This window comes from Cydia splendana, chromosome 12 (genome assembly GCF_910591565.1).
Source record: "Cydia splendana chromosome 12, ilCydSple1.2, whole genome shotgun sequence".
Classification (NCBI taxonomy): domain Eukaryota; kingdom Metazoa; phylum Arthropoda; class Insecta; order Lepidoptera; family Tortricidae; genus Cydia; species Cydia splendana.
The window spans coordinates 10,106,493-10,125,744 of record NC_085971.1 but is presented as its reverse complement, the minus strand read 5'-3'; the positions used below and the strand labels follow the sequence as shown (position 1 = coordinate 10,125,744).

Below are 19,252 nucleotides of genomic sequence, written 5' to 3'. Positions count from 1 at the left end.
AGGTACTTAACTTGATCCGTGCGCTTGACCATGTCCACGCCTATGCGGACGGGTAGAGGAGCTGTACTGTTGCAGGCCATGTACTCTGTCTTCTGACAAGTCGGCCCTTATCAGAGTCTGTCAGCGCGATATCATCAGCATACATGAATAGCCACGGTGGCTGCTCATGGTAGTCTCGGATGCTGGCTGACAGGGCGTCTAATATCACGCTAAACAGAAACGGGCTGAGCACAGAGCCCTGATGTACTCCAACGGTGACAGAGAAGGGGTTGGTGTCACCAACAGCGGTCCTGACTATTGAATCGGAATCGCGGTACATGTCCCGGATAGTGTCAATATAGGCCTCAGGTACAGCCTTGGACCGCAGCGCCCACCAGATCATCTCACGAGGGACACAGTCAAAGGCCTTTTCCATGTCCAGAAACAGGAAATGTAGAGGCGTGTTCTTTGCTCTGTATCCCTCCATGAGGGTCCTCAGAGCAAATACAGGGTCCATCGTTGCGCACCCTGGCCGAAACCCATATTGACACTCCGAGACTGTACACTCCTGTCGGAGCCGAGCATCGATTATGCGCTCAAAGAGCTTCATGGTGTGAGACATAACCTTTATACCGCGATACTTGCTACACTCCCGCACCGAGCCCTTACCTTTGAATACTGGAGTAATGATACTCAGCCTCCACTGGTTGGGTATCTTCCCGGTGAGAAGTACGCGGTTATAAATATCCGTGAGTATGCTCATACTCTGAGAGCCCATCGACTTCCACGCCTCTATAGCGATTCCGTCGGCTCCGACAGCTTTCCGATTCTTCATGCGGCGAAGAGCCGCCTCGACTTCCTCCGGCGTTATCGGTGGCACTAGTCCTTGATTCGGAGGGAGATCTGGAGGTTGCACCTCTTTGTGCTGGTTATTCAGCAGGTTGTGGAAGTAAGAGCGCCATCTCTCCTTCACCGCGCGATCCTCGCATAGCAGGTTACCGTGAAGGTCATTTACGCAGCGGCACTTGGAGATGTCCTGCGCCGCTTTGACCCTCGATCGTGCCAACTTATAAATGAACTTCTGCCCCTCAGACGACTCCAACTTATCGTACTGAGGGCGCAAGTGGTTACGTCTGGCTCTGGCTACAGCTCGTTTAGTGGCACGTTTGGCAGCCCTGTATGCCGCGTGGTCTTCAGGAGATCTGGACGCTTGCCACTTTTTAAAGAGGGCTTTTTTCTCCCTAGTCTCCCTCTGGACTGTGGCGTCCCACCACCAAGTCTCCTTGTCAAGCCTGCGACCCCCTTTAGACACCCCCAGCACCGCCTTCGCCGCCCGTGTGATGGCTGCCTGAGTTCTATCTCAGATTTGCTGTACGGAATGGCCATCCGTCACAACACTGAGGTCGTTGACAGCTGCAGCAAAATCATGGGACTTGGTTCCTTCGAGCAGCCACCACCGGGTTTGGGGACGGCACTGCTCCCGGTATGTGCCTCGGGGCTTGACGATCAGGTCCATCACAAGGACTCGGTGTTGGGCAGTGAGACTCTCTCCCGGTATGACTTTACAGGTGGCTACTTTGCCGATATAGTCTATCCGAGTGAGAAAGTAATCGATCTGAGTGGCGCTCCTCCCGCTCCTGTAGGTGATCAGATGCTCGGGTTTCTTTTTGAAAAACGTGTTCACGACGGCTAGATCAGCAGCCGTACACGTACGGAGAATTTCTTTCCCTTCGGGGTTACGGCTCCCGAAACCAAAACCACCGTGAACACGCCCAAACTCCTCACACTTCTCACCCACATGACCGTTCAGATCGCCACCCACAACAACACTCTGCGACAACGGGATGCTACGCAGCAGTTCCCCGAATTGCTCCCAGAACATCGCCTTGTCCGCATCGCTACAACCGGCCTGTGGGGCGTAGGCACTTATCAAATTGGTCACGACCCCTTCGATAAGCACCTCCACAACCATAAGGCGGTCGCATATACGCTTTACGTCCAAAACGCTGTCCCTGAACTCCTCAGAGAGCACCACCCCCACGCCGTTGTCCCCACTCGGAGAGCCCGTGTACATCAGCTTGTATCCATTCCCGATGTTCCGGGACCTCAGCCTTTCCATCGAGTCTCCTGCAGGAATGCCACTGCCACCCTCCGCCTGGCGAGTACGTCGGCTAGCTCGCGGGAACGCCCGGACAGCGTGCCAAGGTTCCACGTGGCAAAGCGGACCTTTCGGGCTAACGTCTTTGGCCGGGCCCGCCCTTGACCCGGTAGCCCTCGCCCACTTATCGCAGGGGTAGGGCGATCCCCCTGCGCGCCGTTATGCGGCGGCGCCCTATCCGTGGTGCGTTTTCTTCTTAGACCTTCCATTTTTGTTTGGTGTTTTGTCTTTTTACACGCGGCGACTACCATCTGACCCGCGCAACCCGGGCAGAGCCGGGGGAAGCCGTTTCGCCATAGCCTCGTCCGTCTATCAGCAGACGCTTTTGACCCAGTCTTCGAGCAACACGGAAGGGAGGCGGCATTCGCACTATTTCCCCTCTGCCGAGGTACAAGATTAGCGCGTCAATCTAATCTAGCGCGGGTAATAAAACTAGTTGCACTTGGATTTTTCACTAGACCGAGTCCAGACGCGCGCGTGAACACTGCTGCACAAAAATGCCTGGTTGCTCGGTTTTTTGTTATAAAAAGAGGTCGGGGACATCAAATTTACAAAAAGAAAGTGTTACATTTCACATGTAATATTTTTTTTTACATATCATACGTTTAATTACATTCAAACACAATTATTATATTTTAGTCTCATGTAATTGTTGGATTTATCGATTTTGCTCGCTCAATACAAATTGCGGATCGGTCGAGCGACAAATCCGACTTCTCATCTCTCAGAATACAATAACATACTTCAACGAAAATGTGTTAGTGTGCGTGTTGTGACACTTGTCACTCGTCCGTACACAAAAAGAGATCGAGGTTTGCAAGATTTGTCTTTGACGTGTATCATTTTCTATGTATTTGTGTCGTCATTACAGATTGGATTCTGTATGTAAGTGTGTGAGAAGTGCGACTGTGTGCACCTTTCCCCCCGCGAAAAATGGCAGAAAGATTTGTACGGTGAGATATCGCTTGGGCCCCTCCCTTCCGATGTGTCGAAAGCCGGTGTTGCTCGAAGGACCCAGTAGATTGGAGAGATATAATAGGGGGGAATGGTCATTTTTTGACTATTTTCTTAAATAACTTCTAACCTATAAATTTAAAAATTAAAAAAAAAAATATTTGTAATTCTCAAAATGAGCTCTTTCATTTGACATATAACACGATATAGTTTGAAAAACTTTATTTTTGAATTTTCTCATTTACCCCCTAAAAGTGGCACCCATGTTTGAAATTCATTTATTTACGTCACATGTCCGTCTTTGGGTCACTAATAGGTGATATTACTGCAATATTCTGCCGCCAGAGTACAGCACTACCGACTCAGTAAATTCATAGACTAACTTATACATACTGTGCCTTAAACTGTTTTTTGACAAGTTTTCACAGACAATAAAATATGACATTGATGCATCAAGGCGGTTTGTTAACAAGGGCCTACCGGTAAACGCGAAATTTAGTTATCTGCCTCTTTAACGCTCGAATATGCAAGAGTGATAGAGAGATTAGATAACGAAATTTCGATTTTCTTGTTTCGCGGTATGCCATGTGATTGACGTGACGTGTGATGTGTCAATGTGGTTTGTTTACTGTATGTGCCAGAAAGGTGCCACCTACGCAGAGCTTTGCCTAATATTCCCTATTTACATATGTGTACCAAATTTCAACTTAATTGGTCCAGTAGTTTCCGAGAAAATAGGCTGTGACAGACGGACAGCAGAAGTACGAGTGATCCTATTATAAGGGTTTTCCTTTTGAGGTACGGAACCCTAAAACTACACTGAGAGAAAAATCACCACCAGGAATTAATAAACAGTTCTGTACTGGGGGAAAAAATGAAGTTTTAGTAGTAATCATGGAAGTTTCACTATTTCTGTAAAATTTATTTATTTCTACAAACAGCTCAGTAAGACTAAATCTAATTTCAGCAAACAGACTTTAGTAAATGGAGCATTAAACAAAGTTCAGTATTTGTTACAATCCATTTTTATTACTACTAAAATTCTCCGATTTTTACTAGTAAAGTTTGTGATTTTTGGAAAAAAGCATCTGTGATTTCAAGTTATGATTTTAGTAAATGTCTCACTTACATAGTTTTGTAATATCTAAAAAACGAGTTCGCGGGAATAACATTACCCCATTTAAAATAACAATTCAGTTGTTACTATAGCGACATTACAAAGTTTACTGGTATTTAGTAGATAGACTTGTTGTGTTTATGTTCATTGTTGTACCAATCACTAAACGAGTTTTGTAATACCAACACAGCTACTTGCTACGTTCATTTGGTTAGAGTTAGTATTGTGTCGGATGTCGGGCGGGCGTGTCTCGTGTCTTCTTTGTTTAAAACATACTTAAGTTAAATAATAAATTTAGGATATATTGTGGGCCATGGACATATTAACCCGCGACCTACTGTGTAGTTGGGGTCTACAGGAATATATTGTTCTGCAACTTCGAGCTAGCTGTTGTTATTCTAGTGATAATGACATCAAAGGTAAATCTAAACTGTTTGCAATTCCAACCTCCCTAGCACAGGTGCGCTGCGAGAGCATGTTGCGCGCGTAATAACTACTAGTCTCTTTCTGACTGTATGAATAAGAAAGGAATGGGTAGAATATCTCGACAGGCTTTTATAGTGCCTCTTTAGTACAGAGATATACTACCAAATGCTTTTTTATTCATACAGACAGAAATAGAGACGGGTAGCTACCACGCGCGCGACATGCTCTCGCGGCGCCCGTTTGCTAGGGGCGGAGGAATTGCAAACAGTTTAGTTTTTGCCTGTGACGTCATTATCTCTAGAATAACAACAGCTAGCTTGGAATCGCAGTACAGTTTAGTAAAACCTATGACGTCATCGTCTCCGATATTGCGAAAGCACGCTTAGAATTACAAAACGGTTAGTTTTCACCCATGACGTCATCACCTCCGATATTGCTAAAGCACCTCTCGGAATAACAAAACCAAATTTCTGAAATTACTCTAGCATACTTCAAATTACAAATATAGAAGTTGTATTTCCTACTAAATGGAAATTGCAAAAGTCAATTTGTTCCTATTAGTTGACTCTCCTTGTCCCCGGATTAAGTTTTATTTTTGTAATTCTAAGTGTGTTTTTGTTAGTTTTTTCTCTCCAAAGTATCCAATGTCTACTCAATGTGGTCCTTTTTTTTGACATTGTATTTATTATTGCTATTTTCTTCTTCTTTCCTTGATCTGGTTATGTGTTTTTAATTTAGTGTTAGTGTTTTGTAGTTGAGTGTTTAGTGTTAGTTGTATATTTTGTAGTTCTATTGTGATTTTGTTTGACATGTGTTATTTTGACATTAATGAAATTGAATTTGAATTTGAATTTGTGGAAATAGTACCTTGGTTTTAAATATATGCTTTTTTTTAACTTGTAACAATATAAGAAGATAACCTTTAATCCTTGCGATTGTACGAGTATTACAGAGTGGTGTGACCGTTTTTTGTCTTGTAACGTATTGGTGAGAGAGATAAATATGCCTTGTGTGAAATGTACCTACTTGCATCCCACACTAGCACCCGCGCCCCGACATGAATTTAATTCGATACTTTAGGTAGAGTCTGGCTACTGAAATATTACACAAATGTTTGGCGGGAAATTCAAAAAATCTTGGGCTGGTCACACTTTGTGTAGTCGAAATTATAGTTTTGATACTATAAAATATTTTTAATTTTTTGTGCACACGTAAGGTAGTACCGTAGAGTTTCGTATCTTTGCCTGCGCTACCTATTTTCGCCTAGTTTGACATAAGTTGCCATTAACAAAATGTTTCTAATGTAAGCCTTACATAAAACTGCTAAATACAAAGTATTTTTTACGGGTGTCAACATTCTTCGAACAATCTGAGGCTAACTTCACACAGTTGACCTTTAGGGAGGTTTTTTCGTGACACCGACCACACGTTTTTTTAAACCAGTGTTTTAACTTCAGTTTTAAACGGTAATACGGACCCGGTAATGTTAAACTTTTTACATGATTATATCCTATAACTATTTCTTTATCATATGAAACTATTATTTAATGGCTAGCTTACGTTTAGAAGCCACAATTGGATAAAACATTGGTGAGGGTACTTTGCGTCCATCTTGTTGCCAAATTTCGCCTACCCCTAGGGTTGACAAATTTTTTGTACCACATTCATTGGTGGATGACATTACTTGTTTCTAAATTTAAATATTTTCTTATGTTTGGTTATTTTGGTTTACGCTATATGAAAATGTTTATTTCTACTCTTACCGATGTTGAGTAGGTACCAAATAGGTATTTTTATGTCTCACTCTGTGTAAATAAGGTTGATTTGATGTCAATTACGATAATAACAACAATTTTGCATCAATCAAACAATTTTGCTAAAAAAATTTTTTTTTTTAACTTATAAACCATTACTCCCCTTTATTTGGTATGTTGGTTAATTTTTGGCAGCCCTAGCTTCATTATAGAAAATATATGAAAACAACTTCAGACTGTTACCAAACTTCGCCTACTACCCCGTTTTTTAAAAATATGCCTAGTCTGGTGTAGTTAAGGTTCATAGTATATTAGCACATTCCAAGGAGATACGACTTAACATGTGTAAGTCACAGAAAAGTAAGTATTAGCGGCAAGGCATGCCATAGGCGAAGATTGGGAAAGATACCCAAACATCGCCTATTGCCTTTAGGGCCATTTATTACCAACTTAAGAGCGCTATTACATTTCGGCGTTGAGCGAGTTTAGGTATTTTACGCGCTGCGGCAGGCCGTGCGAGCTCAGTACGCCGATCCCTTCTACCACACTCGCACGACAATGATGGATTAAACATTCTTGATCCTTCGCGAAGCATATTGAAATCAACCATAACAACACTAACTGTACTTAACTTTTAAAGTTCTAAAACTGTTATTTGGTAAGTACGAAAATACTAAATGCAGTGCAAATGTACATAGGGGCTGTTCATAAATTACGTCATCTATTTTTGACGATTTTTGACCCCCCCCACCCCTCAAATCATCCAAAAATCAAGCTTCGGATGAATCTGTTTCCTCCTACGTCATGTTACCATCATCCGATGTCCAGACCCCCCCCCCACTCCTCCCATTTGAAACGACGTAATTTATGAATAGCCCCATACTCGTACTTATGAAGGTATATTACTCGAAAGAAATTATAGGTACCTACTCGCTTATTTACATGTTTCGTCATTGCATTTGGTACCTATAGGTTGTAAAGTTTGTATCAACGAGGGTTTAAAAACGAACTGGTACTGAGGATCTGATGATGATTAAGGTGGTCACGGATACCAATCAACCATGTAGTAACATGATTAGGCTCGTTTGATTCGTCTCAACAAGATCTTTGACACTGAAGATACACAGGGTCTGATGATGGAGCTGGAAGGTGGCCACGGGTACCAGTCTATCATGTAACTAAACAACTTCGTGTTTGGGCTCGTTTGATTCGTCTCAACAAGATCTTTGAGACAAGACAGTACTCAGGGTCTGATGATGGAGCTGGAAGGTACCATTACCAATCAACCATGCAACTAAACCACATCGTGTTTAGGATCGTTTGATTCGTCTCAACAAGATCTTTGACACTAGGTGATACTCAGAGTCTGATGATGGAGCTGGAAGGTGGTCACCGGTACCAATCAACCATGCAACTAAACCACTTCGTGTTTAGGCTCGTTTTATTCGTTTCAACAAGATCTTTGACACAAGATAGTACTCAGGGTCTGATGTTGGAGCCGGAAGGTGGTCACCGGTACTAATCAACCATGCAACTAAACCATTTCGTGTTTAGGCACGTTTTATTCATCTCAACAAGATCTTTGACACAAGGTAGTACTCAGGGTCTGATGATGGAGCGCGAAGGTGGCGACGGGTACCTGTTAATCATCATCAGCTCCATCATCAGACCCTGAGTAGTATCTTGTCTCAAACATCTTATTGCGAGGAATCAAACGAGCCCAAACACGAAGTGGTTCAGTTACATGGTAGACTGCTACCCGTGGCCACAGTCCAGCTCCATCATCAGACCCTGAGTACTAACTTGTGTCAAAGATCTTGTTGCGACGAATCGAACGAAGCCAAACACGAAGTGGTTTAGTTGCATGGTTGATTGGTACCGGTGACCACCTTCCGGATCCATCATCAGACCCTCAGTACTACCTTGTGTCAAAGATCTTGTTGCGACAAATCAAACGAGCCCAAACACGAAGTGGTTCAGTTACATGGTAGACTGGTACCCGTGGCCACAGTCCAGCTCCATCATCAGACCCTGAGTACTAACTTGTGTCAAAGATTTTGTTGCGACGAATCGAACGAAGCCAAACACGAAGTGGTTTAGTTGCACGGTTGATTGGTACCGGTCACCACCTTCCGGATCCATCATCAGACCCTCAGTACTACCTTGTGTCAAAGATCTTGTTGCGACAAATCAAACGAGCCCAAACACGAAGTGGTTCAGTTACATGGTAGACTGGTACCCGTGGCCACCTTCCAGCTCCATCATCAGATCCTGAGTACTATCTTGTGTCTAAGGTCTTGTTGAGACGAATCAAACGAGCCTAAACACGAAGTGGTTTAGTTGCATGGTTGATTGGTACCGGTGACCACCTTCCGGCTCCAACATCAGACCCTGAGTACTATCTTGTGTCAAAGATTTTATAGAAACGAATAAAACGAGCCTAAACACGAAGTGGTTTAGTGGCATGGTTGATTGGTACCGGTGACCACCTGCCGGCTCCATCATCAGACCCTGAGTACTATCTTGTGTCAAAGATCTTGTTGAGACGAATCAAACGAGCCTAAACACGAAGTGGTTTAGTTGCATGGTTGATTGGTACCGGTGACCACCTTCCGGCTCCATCATCAGACCCTGAGTATTATCTTGTGCCAAAGATCTTGTTGAGACGAATCAAACGAGCCCAAACACGAAGTGGTTTAGTTGCATGGTTGATTGGTACCGGTGACCACCTTCCGGCTCCATCATCAGACCCTGAGTACTATCTTAAGTCAAAGATCTTGTTGAGACGAATAAAACGAGCCTAAACACGAAGTGGTTTAGTTGCATTGTTGATTGGTACTGGTGACCACCTTCCGGCTCCATCATCAGACCCTGAGTACTATCTTAAGTCAAAGATCTTGTTGAGCCGAATCAAACGAGCCCAAACACGAAGTGGTTTAGTTGCATGGTTGATTGGTACCGGTGACCACCTTCCGGCTCCATCATCAGACCCTGAGTACTATCTTGTGTCAAAGATCTTGTTGAGATGAATAAAACGAGCCTAAACACGAAGTGGTTTAGTTGCATGGTTGATTGGTACCGGTGACCACCTTCCGGCTCCATCATCAGACCCTGAGTACTATCTTGAGTCAAATAAATACATATAGAATGTCAGGTCGTTTCAAATATTTTTAATCCTGTCCGGTAGTTTATTAAACTGTACCATTATAAATTATAATACTATAAAAACAGTGCTAGGATCAAAGTCTCTCGTTGCGGTTTACACGCACACAGTATAGCGTTTTACACGGCGCCCGCCGCACACAATGATAAAAAACCTCGTCGTCGCCGTTGAAAATGTGCGGAGCCGACCGACACACGTCCTGCCTCTACAAGCTCTGCCGCGGCACTGAGCTGGCGCAGCGCGCGTCATCGGTAATATAGAGTAGTTTTCAAAAAATTGCCAAAAAAATATAGTAGAATTTCATAAACACTAATGTATACCAACAGTATAAGCAAACGTTGCAGATTGCTTGAGTATAAAAATGACTTCGATATTAAGTAGATTTTCGTAGGAATTGACACTTGTTTCGGAGAGAAAATCGAGTTCGTTTTACTTTGATTTTCTCTTTCTCAAAGGTATGTAGGAAAAATATAGTTTGATATGCCTAAAGTACAGGGTATTAGTAATACAAAATAGCCAGGTTTAGCAGAGTAAAATTCTCAACATTTCCAAATAAGAGCTCGCCATTCAGTGCTTCACGGGGTTTTTCGGAAACGACCATCAGAAAAAAAATCATTACTAATTTAATAAGTCCTTTTTCTAATATTTACAACGATATTTATAAAGATAAGAAGACGCTTTTACTGGAACAAGTACTCATTGTTTCTAATAATGAGCGCAAAGTCCTGAATTTCGTCGACTAGTATCATCAATTTTGCATTATTTCGACTTTTCTTGTAAGAGCGCTCTTAACCAACGAAATTCTAAGTTTTAGTGGTATATACTGATAGTTAGGAGTACTAAAAAACGTTTTTTCGCCTTAACGGATTAAAATGCTTTCAAAGGACCATGGGCAGAAATGTCCCCACCCACCAACAGAAATGAAACATGTCTCATTTAATAGATCTTAGCAACCTGATGATTTTTTACTATGACGAGGATCGCCAAATGTATGGGGTTTTCTTGGAAAACCGTGTTTTTTTTTACATATTTTTTGCTCATTTCATTGAAAGTTTTTGTTATTTTATTATACTAGTTGATTGATAAACAAGCATGCGGGGCTGCGTGATGGTAAACAGTCACCGCAGCCTATAGACGGATGTAACAACTCATGGTTATCACGTAATACGCGTTACCGACCATGTGACGTAAAGATCTTATGCCACAATACCCAGTAATTGCACTGCCATGTCTCACCCTTCAAACCGGAACACCGCCATGAAAACAACTGCTTAGGGACAGAAAAAAACCCCATACATAGGGCGATTCTCGTCATAGTAAAAAATCTTCAGTTTGCCAAGATCTATTAAATGAGACATGTTTCATTTCTGTTGGTGGGTGGGGACAGTGCCCATATAAATTTGCCCATGGTCCTTTCAGAGATTTTTTGTGAAAAGTGTCAAAATCCAGGCGAAGATACGAAACTCTACGTACCTAAAGATATAAGTTAAATATACGTTGACGTCCCTCAAAGTCAGCTCACATAATTTCTACCACTATGTAAAGTACAGTCAACGATAAACACATATGTTAACACTTTCTCAGCATATAACTTTTGAATGTATGAACAATAAATACACGTCAAAATAATCTACCTACCTACATAATTATGTGCTTTCGTTTCGTTTCCATGGACGTTGATGTACCTATGTACGCGAGTTTATAAAATTTCATTTGTTATATGTTTTCAATATTAATGTACCATCACGATCCGCTATTGTTACGCCATTTATGGTCCTAACTAAATTGGTTGTTTACGCTACGGAATGTCCAATTTAGCTAGAACCCTAAATGGCGTAACAATCACGGAGCGTGACTGTACACTTAAAAAAAAAGGATTCCAATCCTTGTTACCTACTTACCAATATTCCTATACATATTATTTCCAAAACCTACAATTATTTCCAAGACCTGTGACTATTTATCCCTCTACCTACCTACTTTCTACCAGAAGTTTTGCGAACTTTCTTGAATAACGTTAACACGTAGGTAATAATAAAATTAAGACTAGTACTTATTAGGTACTTAAGAAGGCCAGGACGACCTTACTATTCTTATAAAGGTAGGTAGGTACTCGTAACTAATTCTTGGCTTTCATACACCATCCTACCGTATCTTATATTAAATCAATGTATACGCAATATTGTAAATACATGTAAAATAATATTATGTACCTACTTAATACTGCCTAAACATATCCTGTTTTTCTAATATTTCATGTTCCTACATAAATCCTGAATATAATAATCTTGTATAATATACTTAGATACTGTACGGACAAGATATTATATTTTGTCTTTGTGTTTACGCTCAAATACATACTAGTTTTTATTTGTTCAGAATATGTATTTCCTAGATTAAATAAGAAAGCGAACATTAGCATGTAAGAACACTTTGATTGCAGCAAATAATACCTGTACAAGCTCCTCCATAAATGAGTTTACTTGATCATATATCCTATGTCTGAATCTGGTATTGTATATGTATGCAGTCAAGCAAGAGCAAGAGCTGCTATGATAATTATTACACTGGTTATTTGAGGGTAGGTATACAGGCTACCACAATGTTTAAAAGTTTTTTCTGTTGAAAGCTACCTATGTTAAAAAGGTCATTATGTATTTATTACAACGACCTATGTACCTATTACAAATAAATAAGTTTAAAAATAAAACCTTTTCGTCCGTCGTTTGAAATGTCACCGGGACAATTAAAAGTAAATATTTTCATGGATAATCCATCAGAATCAGCTCAGTAATATCGATCCTACGGTAACAAACGTAAAAAAGATGCAAATGCACTCATCCACATAAACTAGAGTTCTAAAATCTTAACCCTTTCTCTTGGCTTCGCAGTAATGGCGTAAAAAAAATACCTACATACATGTACATAGATTAATTTAATAATTTTATTACTTAAGTGATACATTAAGACATGTTACTTTATTTTAATGACCTTATTTTGTGATCACATTGAATAATAAATCAAATTGTTTAGAATTAAAGCTGTTCATATTCAGACTGCAGTACGTACGTGTATTATTTCTGTTTCCCCCGGACAAAATTTAAGCTAACTCCTTAACACGGGGATAAAGGCTGGGGTAAAATGAAACTACTCGTGTTAAATCATAATTTAATTGTAATATTGTACAAATGACTAGCATATCATCATCACACAGCGAATAAATTAAAAGTAGCACTTTTAAGACATTTTCACAGACGAGATCTTACGGTGAAAGGTCAATTACGTACTTTAGGATAAGCACCCGTAGAGAAATTCCAAAATCTGACGCAATAACATCTATCTCTTGCGCCGGCGTGTCCGAGAACGGGTGGAAGATCTGGAACTCCACTCCTGGCTGAGGTCACTGTAGGAGGGCGGGGTTTCAGGAAACTGTGCATCCGACGTCCACCGACAAGAAGAGCAAGCTGCTTTAGGGGCTTCTAACGTCTTCACGGGCGCTCCGCTGCCGCTCCCGTATGATTCCAAGATATGCTTGTAAGCACATTCTAAAGGTTCAGGACTCCGGCCGCGCGCCGTGCACAGGCGTATACGCACGCACGCGCTGCAGTACCCGCAGGTTTCACCGCGCAGAACACTTTTAACCATCGTAGCACGTTCTTATCGTGTGACAAACTTGGAAGACTGATGCGGTCGGTGTCCACTCGACGTATTTATTGTCGATGCCGTGGCGTCGCGCACGCGCCGTGCTGATAACCTCACGAGTAGGTCCGGCGCCAGTTGCCGCGCCGACAACAATCTCGGTTAAAACTGTGTGAGACATCGTGATCACAATTTCGTGAACGATATTGGCCGGATCGTTACTATGTTACTACATATACCTAACTCGCTTGCCAAGCCGAGGATTTCTTCCTATTTCTTCGGGTAATTTTTGACTAAATTATATCATGAAATAAAATAATATTTAAAAAACATTTTAGAAACAAATTCACAAAAAAGTCTCTACATCATTTGCAGACAAATCTCGAAAATTCTGTTCGTCATTCATAATAAAGACGCGAGATAAACTAAGCCCGCTCGAATAAGTACGGAAGTATCTGCCAGCTCTACACGATTAACTTTGGTAGGAGTAGGACCTACCTATATAGTCGGAGAGCTAGGCCCGAAATAAGGATCAGGTCAAAATCGGATGCAAATTAACCCAAATAAGTGTTTTTTTATTTAGTGCCTATTCATATCATTAAACCGAATCTTGGGGTGGGTAGATAATATCATTAATATCGTAGCAGATTTTTTTAGGATTAGACAAAGCTTGATCCGCAGAAATAAGCAATAGGTTCGAAATGAGGCAAATTAAGACAGTCGCTACGTTCTAGGTTCATTTTTGGAGTCTTTCGCTTATTTGTTTCAGTTATAAGCACGAGGTAAACAACAACTCCGTACACGACGGGAAGAAGTTGATAACTCGAGATATTCTACCGAAGAAATTTAAACTTTAAATTAAACTACATAAGGTTCAAATTTCTTTAATTTTTTCCCACCAGATATCAACTTCTTCCCGCCGTTCCGTACACTTTGCTCCCTTGTATATCAAACAACTACATATTTACTACAAATAACATTTGTTATTGTTAGTAGTTGTTTCAGTCCGAAGTCTAGTAGTAAATATCGTGGCATAACCGGTAAAAACCCGTTGTTATCCTTGTTGATACAACTCATTAATATTGTCCTTTTCCGATACAACGAGTTCTAGATCTTCACCAGAATAGACCGGCTTATCAGACCTCATTAACGATTGCATACACTTGTTGCTCCTAATTCGACACTCAATTGCGACGTTTGTAGAAGAATCAGATGTAGATGTACATTCAGTATGTATAGTTATTTTGTCATACTTGAAAATTTACATATTACAATTATTTTGCTATCTCTCTCTCTGTGGTCGCTCCCTCATGACTGAGGATCGTGGTCATCGGTGGATGTGGATGCTCCACACCTGGTCTTTATGATCTGCCTCCAACGGTGCCTGTTCATCGCGTCTCTGACAACCGAGCAAAAGTTGGTTGAGGATGGAGCCCCTTTTAATTGATCGCTCCATCTTGTTGGAGATCGTCCTCGGCTTCGTTTGCCTTCCGTGTTTCCAACAATGATCAGCTTTTCAAGGCTTTCATCTCCCCTCCTCATTATATGGCCGAAGTAGGACAGTATGCGCTGCTGGCAGACTGTGGATAGGCGAGTCCGGACACGAAGCTGTGAAAGGATCGATACATTGGTGCGCATGGCGGTCCAAGGTATCCTCAACATACGCCTCCAGCACCACATCTCGAATGCATCGATCCTTTGCCTTTCTCGGGCTCGTATCGTCCACGTTTCCACGCCATACAGAAATATGGGGAATACTAGAGCGCGTACTAGCCGGGTCTTGGTGGTGATGGTTATACCTCTCTTCTTCCAGATGACATTCAGTCTGGTCATCGCGTCCTTAGCTATACCAATACGCCTCTTTATCTCAGGTACGCAGTCGCCATCATCGTAGATCAGTGCGCCCAAATAGACATAGTGGTCCACGATATCAACCCCTGGGATGATGTTATTTATTCTGGGCAGTTTTTTGCTATAACCGACTAATAAATTGAGCGAAGCAAACTGCAGCGAAATGGTTTAAAGTAATAGGTGAGATTTCGAATGTTAGGTTTCAAATATAAAAATAACCAGCTTATTGTTTCTATTATGGGTAACGGGCAATTTTTTTATGCAATGCTACTTAATAGCTAATACTTATAGCAACTAATAGGTACACAAGCGAGGAAAACGGGGTCCCTTTGTTTTCCATACAATTTTTAGTCATAATCTATTGTTAGTATTGTTTGATGTCATATTATCCTTAGTCCTCCTTATTAGTCCTAAAACTGAAACCGTTAACTTTTCAGGATTTTCGTAAGGTTATCCTAAAGATAAGTTAGCTTAGGTTAGGTTTGTTTCATGGCAATCCTGAAAAGTGACGCGTTTCTGAACCAAGTAAATTATGACTTAAAACTTTTTGGGAAACAATAGAGACCCGAGGAAAACCGATCACTCACAGCCACAGCCCCGATATAAACCAGAATCAAATGTGTAAAAATCGATGCCTGTGTTTATGTTTACTTTATTGATTAATGCTGATTTGAAATAATACCTCCTCATTATATCTAAAGCAAATGTGGAATATTAAAAGGCACGTATTTAACCGGTCAACTAATTAATCGAAATTGGGTAGTTTAAAAAAAATAAGAGAAATGGGTACTAAAATTAATAGTTTGGCAACAAAAACGGAGCCTTAAAATATATCAATATAAGTTGTATTTTAATGCCGTTACAGCTTTTGTTTATTTTTAGGCAGGTACCAAATATTTATTTGGCAACAATTAATATTGGCGACTATTTATGAAGCACATTTTAAAAAGAAAACGGGTAAGTATCTATTAATTTAAAGATGAAGTTCTTTTAAAATATTTTGTTTGGTCACTACACGGTCAATCTAACACGCTCCTCCTCGCTTGGCTCGTCGTCGCACCTATCTTTTGACTCTGGGAGAACACAGTGGTAACTATTGAAATTAGTAATTAAAAATTTAAAGACCTAATGGTATAATGGCCATTAGGTGTTTCATGATTAGGAATTTCGACTATAAGTATAGCAAGTATAGTAGGGTATTATTGGTAAATAAATTTGTGGTGTTTTGTGGACTAGGAAATTTGACAATTTAAAGTACTAGGTATGCATATGTTTAAATTAAAATTATTTAAAAATGGAGCATTTAAAGCTTATGTATAGGTATCTTAGGTATTCTGTATATGTACAAAATATAAACAACCAAATTTTATGATCGCTTTACAATATTAGTTGCCAACTTATTATTTTAGACGCCAACCTATCAATTCAAGTTCCCTATAATTTTTTTGGGTGGCTTGATTTTGCTGCCAGTTTTTTTAATAATATGCTTCAATTTGAGGCTAATATAAATTTATTGGTGCTAAAATATTAATGCACAGCCAAATTAAATTATTATATGCCCAGTGAAAGTTCCTGTTTAATATTTTAGTTGCCCGGTTAATAATAAGCCATATAAAACGAATGTAGGTAGGTAGATGTGGGCGAACGAAAGTAAAGAAACATTTTGTCTCATGAACATTGTCTGTAAAATCTGCTTTTACCAATAAAGATCTGTATTCTGTATTCATGAGCCTAATAACCAAGTTATTTCTAGAAATTGCCCATAAATTCTGGAAATTGCAAGCCGTGTACTCTTATCGCCAGTGCGGAGTAAACAACCCAGTGCTATTTATAAAGTACCTACGAGTACTTGTGCGGCCATTCATCAACTCGCTACTTTCCCAAGCCATGTGAGTAAAGCATAATCTAATTGTACGCGTACGTCACTAGGTACATCTATTTATTTATAGCTCGTTAATCAAATAAAGGAGACATCTATTATGCTAACATGTTTAGAACCAATGTTAGTTCTTTGCTTTCAAGCGTGCTTGCGTGAAAACCCGGAAAAATGTTTATTTTTTTCAGAGATGTAATCTGCTCTTCCTAGCGTTGTCCTGGGATTGGCCACAGCTTTATTGGGGAGCCTGAGGTCCGATCGGCAACCTAATCCTAAGAATTTAACCTAAATATACACATATAATTATGATTAATATGTAAGGAGTAGCTACATGTCGATTCATTACCAATTTCTTGATTGTTTAAATCTAATATTGATTAAGCAAAGGTCAGCAGTGTTATATCAAAGCACGTGTTGTGTGCATTACGTATGTCTACAGGTCAAAGATACAATAGTAAGTCAATGAAGAATCGAGAAAAGTACTTACTTATTTACGAGTAATATCTGCTGCAAATAGTGTAAGAATTACACGACGTGTTCAAAAGTCGCGCCTTTAGTATACGATTGTTGATATGTACCTACTTGAGTTTATTAGACAAATACCTAACTAATACCTTTTTGTTATAATCGACATTCAGTCAGCGATAACAATCCGAAAGGAATTTTATTAAAATATGATTGTTGATGAGAGTTCATTTTTATGGCATTAAGAAAACGGGCATAAGTAAAACGCTTTCGTAATTTTTATTTCTTCAAACTTAACTTTTACTTCTTGCTCTTCCGCACTTTTGAAATTTGTTAGGGAAATAGGCGGCCTAGTAATTCGTATATTTCGAGCCAGGATTCAGTCTTTGGTTCAAAAGTGGTACGTCTGAGTCATTCGGCGATTTAATATCTGTGATCTTAATCTAGGTAACATTGTAGTTAGGTTCATGTATGCGGCAGATTAAACCCAAACTATGATAGAAAACGAACGTTTGTATAGTCAAGTATAATAAGGGAGCCCACGATACTACTTATATCTACGCGGGGTCACTTATGTAATGTAACACTCCCACGTGTCACTGATGGCGTAGGTATGTTATGCTGACATTTTGGATGGTGGGGTGGTCTTAGGCAGAGAATGTCAAGGTACCGATTCTTTTTTACAAGTTTGAGACCTAGCACTCCCTTGCGTCACGCTCAAATCGTCAAATAAGCAATATGTAGGGTAGCTAGGTACACTTTTCATATGTCATTCACACAACATAACTTTATCTGAGACGCTCGAGTAAATTCAAAAATCCCCCTTTGGACTCCCCTACTACTATAATTGTACTACTTAATACTTACCTTACTATATTTTTATTCATAATTAGTACGATAACGTAGGTTATAACATGTTTTGTGTTATGGCGATAATTTAGTTAAATTTAATCTAGTTGCTTAGCGCTACAATAATTATTTATACGACTTATCTTAACCACCTTTGCACTATTTAGTTATTTTTGTATCTCCGGGCAATAAAATACCCCACTACTATAAAAGCAACTTGATTAGTGGACGATAATTTTTACAATAAAAGCTTATCCGAGTCTAAACAGGAAATATAAGTAATTCTATGTCTCCACTAAGACCATTCATACACTTTATTATAATTACTTATATTGTTTCTATTTCTACAATATGTTTGACATACAATTAAATAAATAAATAACAGGAAACCACACCGCCCATACGTGATAGATTTAAGAATAACAGGAAGAATTTAATACGTTAGTGATGTATAAGGCGCCTAAAGATATATATAGTAACAGCACCAGTCATGGGACATTTAAGAGGAAATTTGGAGTATTTATGATATTTCCCTTGTACATGTAAATGGTCTTCCGCTTAGCGTGTTAAAAGATGAAAGTCCTATCCGCCTTTCATGTTTTAGGCGTGTTGTATCAAAGATACTGCAATGAGTTTCCACATAATTAACAAATTAAAACTATGCTTTTTTAATGGACATTAATGGACCCCTATAATGGACATTGCTCTATCAGTATAAAATATTGAAATGGGGAATAAGTTATGGCAAAAAAATCAATTTTTGGTATAAGCTTTTATCGCTGAATGTATTTTTCTTTCCACAGCCAATTATTATTGTATTAGATTTATCGAGACAATTCTAATATACCCAAACAGAATTAGTTAGGGTTTATTGCGATAAAGTTCCCATGGCCACCTCCTGTCTCCATATCAGATCAAGTCCATGTTATCATAATATTGCATTATCATCCGATTTGCATACTTAATTACGTACTTACACAAAATTTCAACTGAATCGGAAATCGAAAAGTGGGTCAAATTC

General features: G+C 39.9%; 1 protein-coding gene across 2 annotated transcripts in view; it reads right to left on the bottom strand.

Annotated features, from left to right (window-relative positions):
• The window catches only part of LOC134795561 (programmed cell death protein 5), a 487,306-nt gene that overhangs the window by 100,652 nt on the left and 367,402 nt on the right, over window positions 1-19,252 (bottom strand). The window contains exon 1 of one of the 2 annotated variants that reach the window (XM_063767457.1): window positions 4,628-4,638. The exons of the other annotated variant lie outside the window; for it this stretch is intronic. The gene's annotated coding sequence lies outside the window, so the exon portion shown is untranslated. Of the gene's footprint in view, window positions 1-4,627; window positions 4,639-19,252 lie in introns of those variants that run through there. 2 annotated transcript variants of the gene reach the window in all.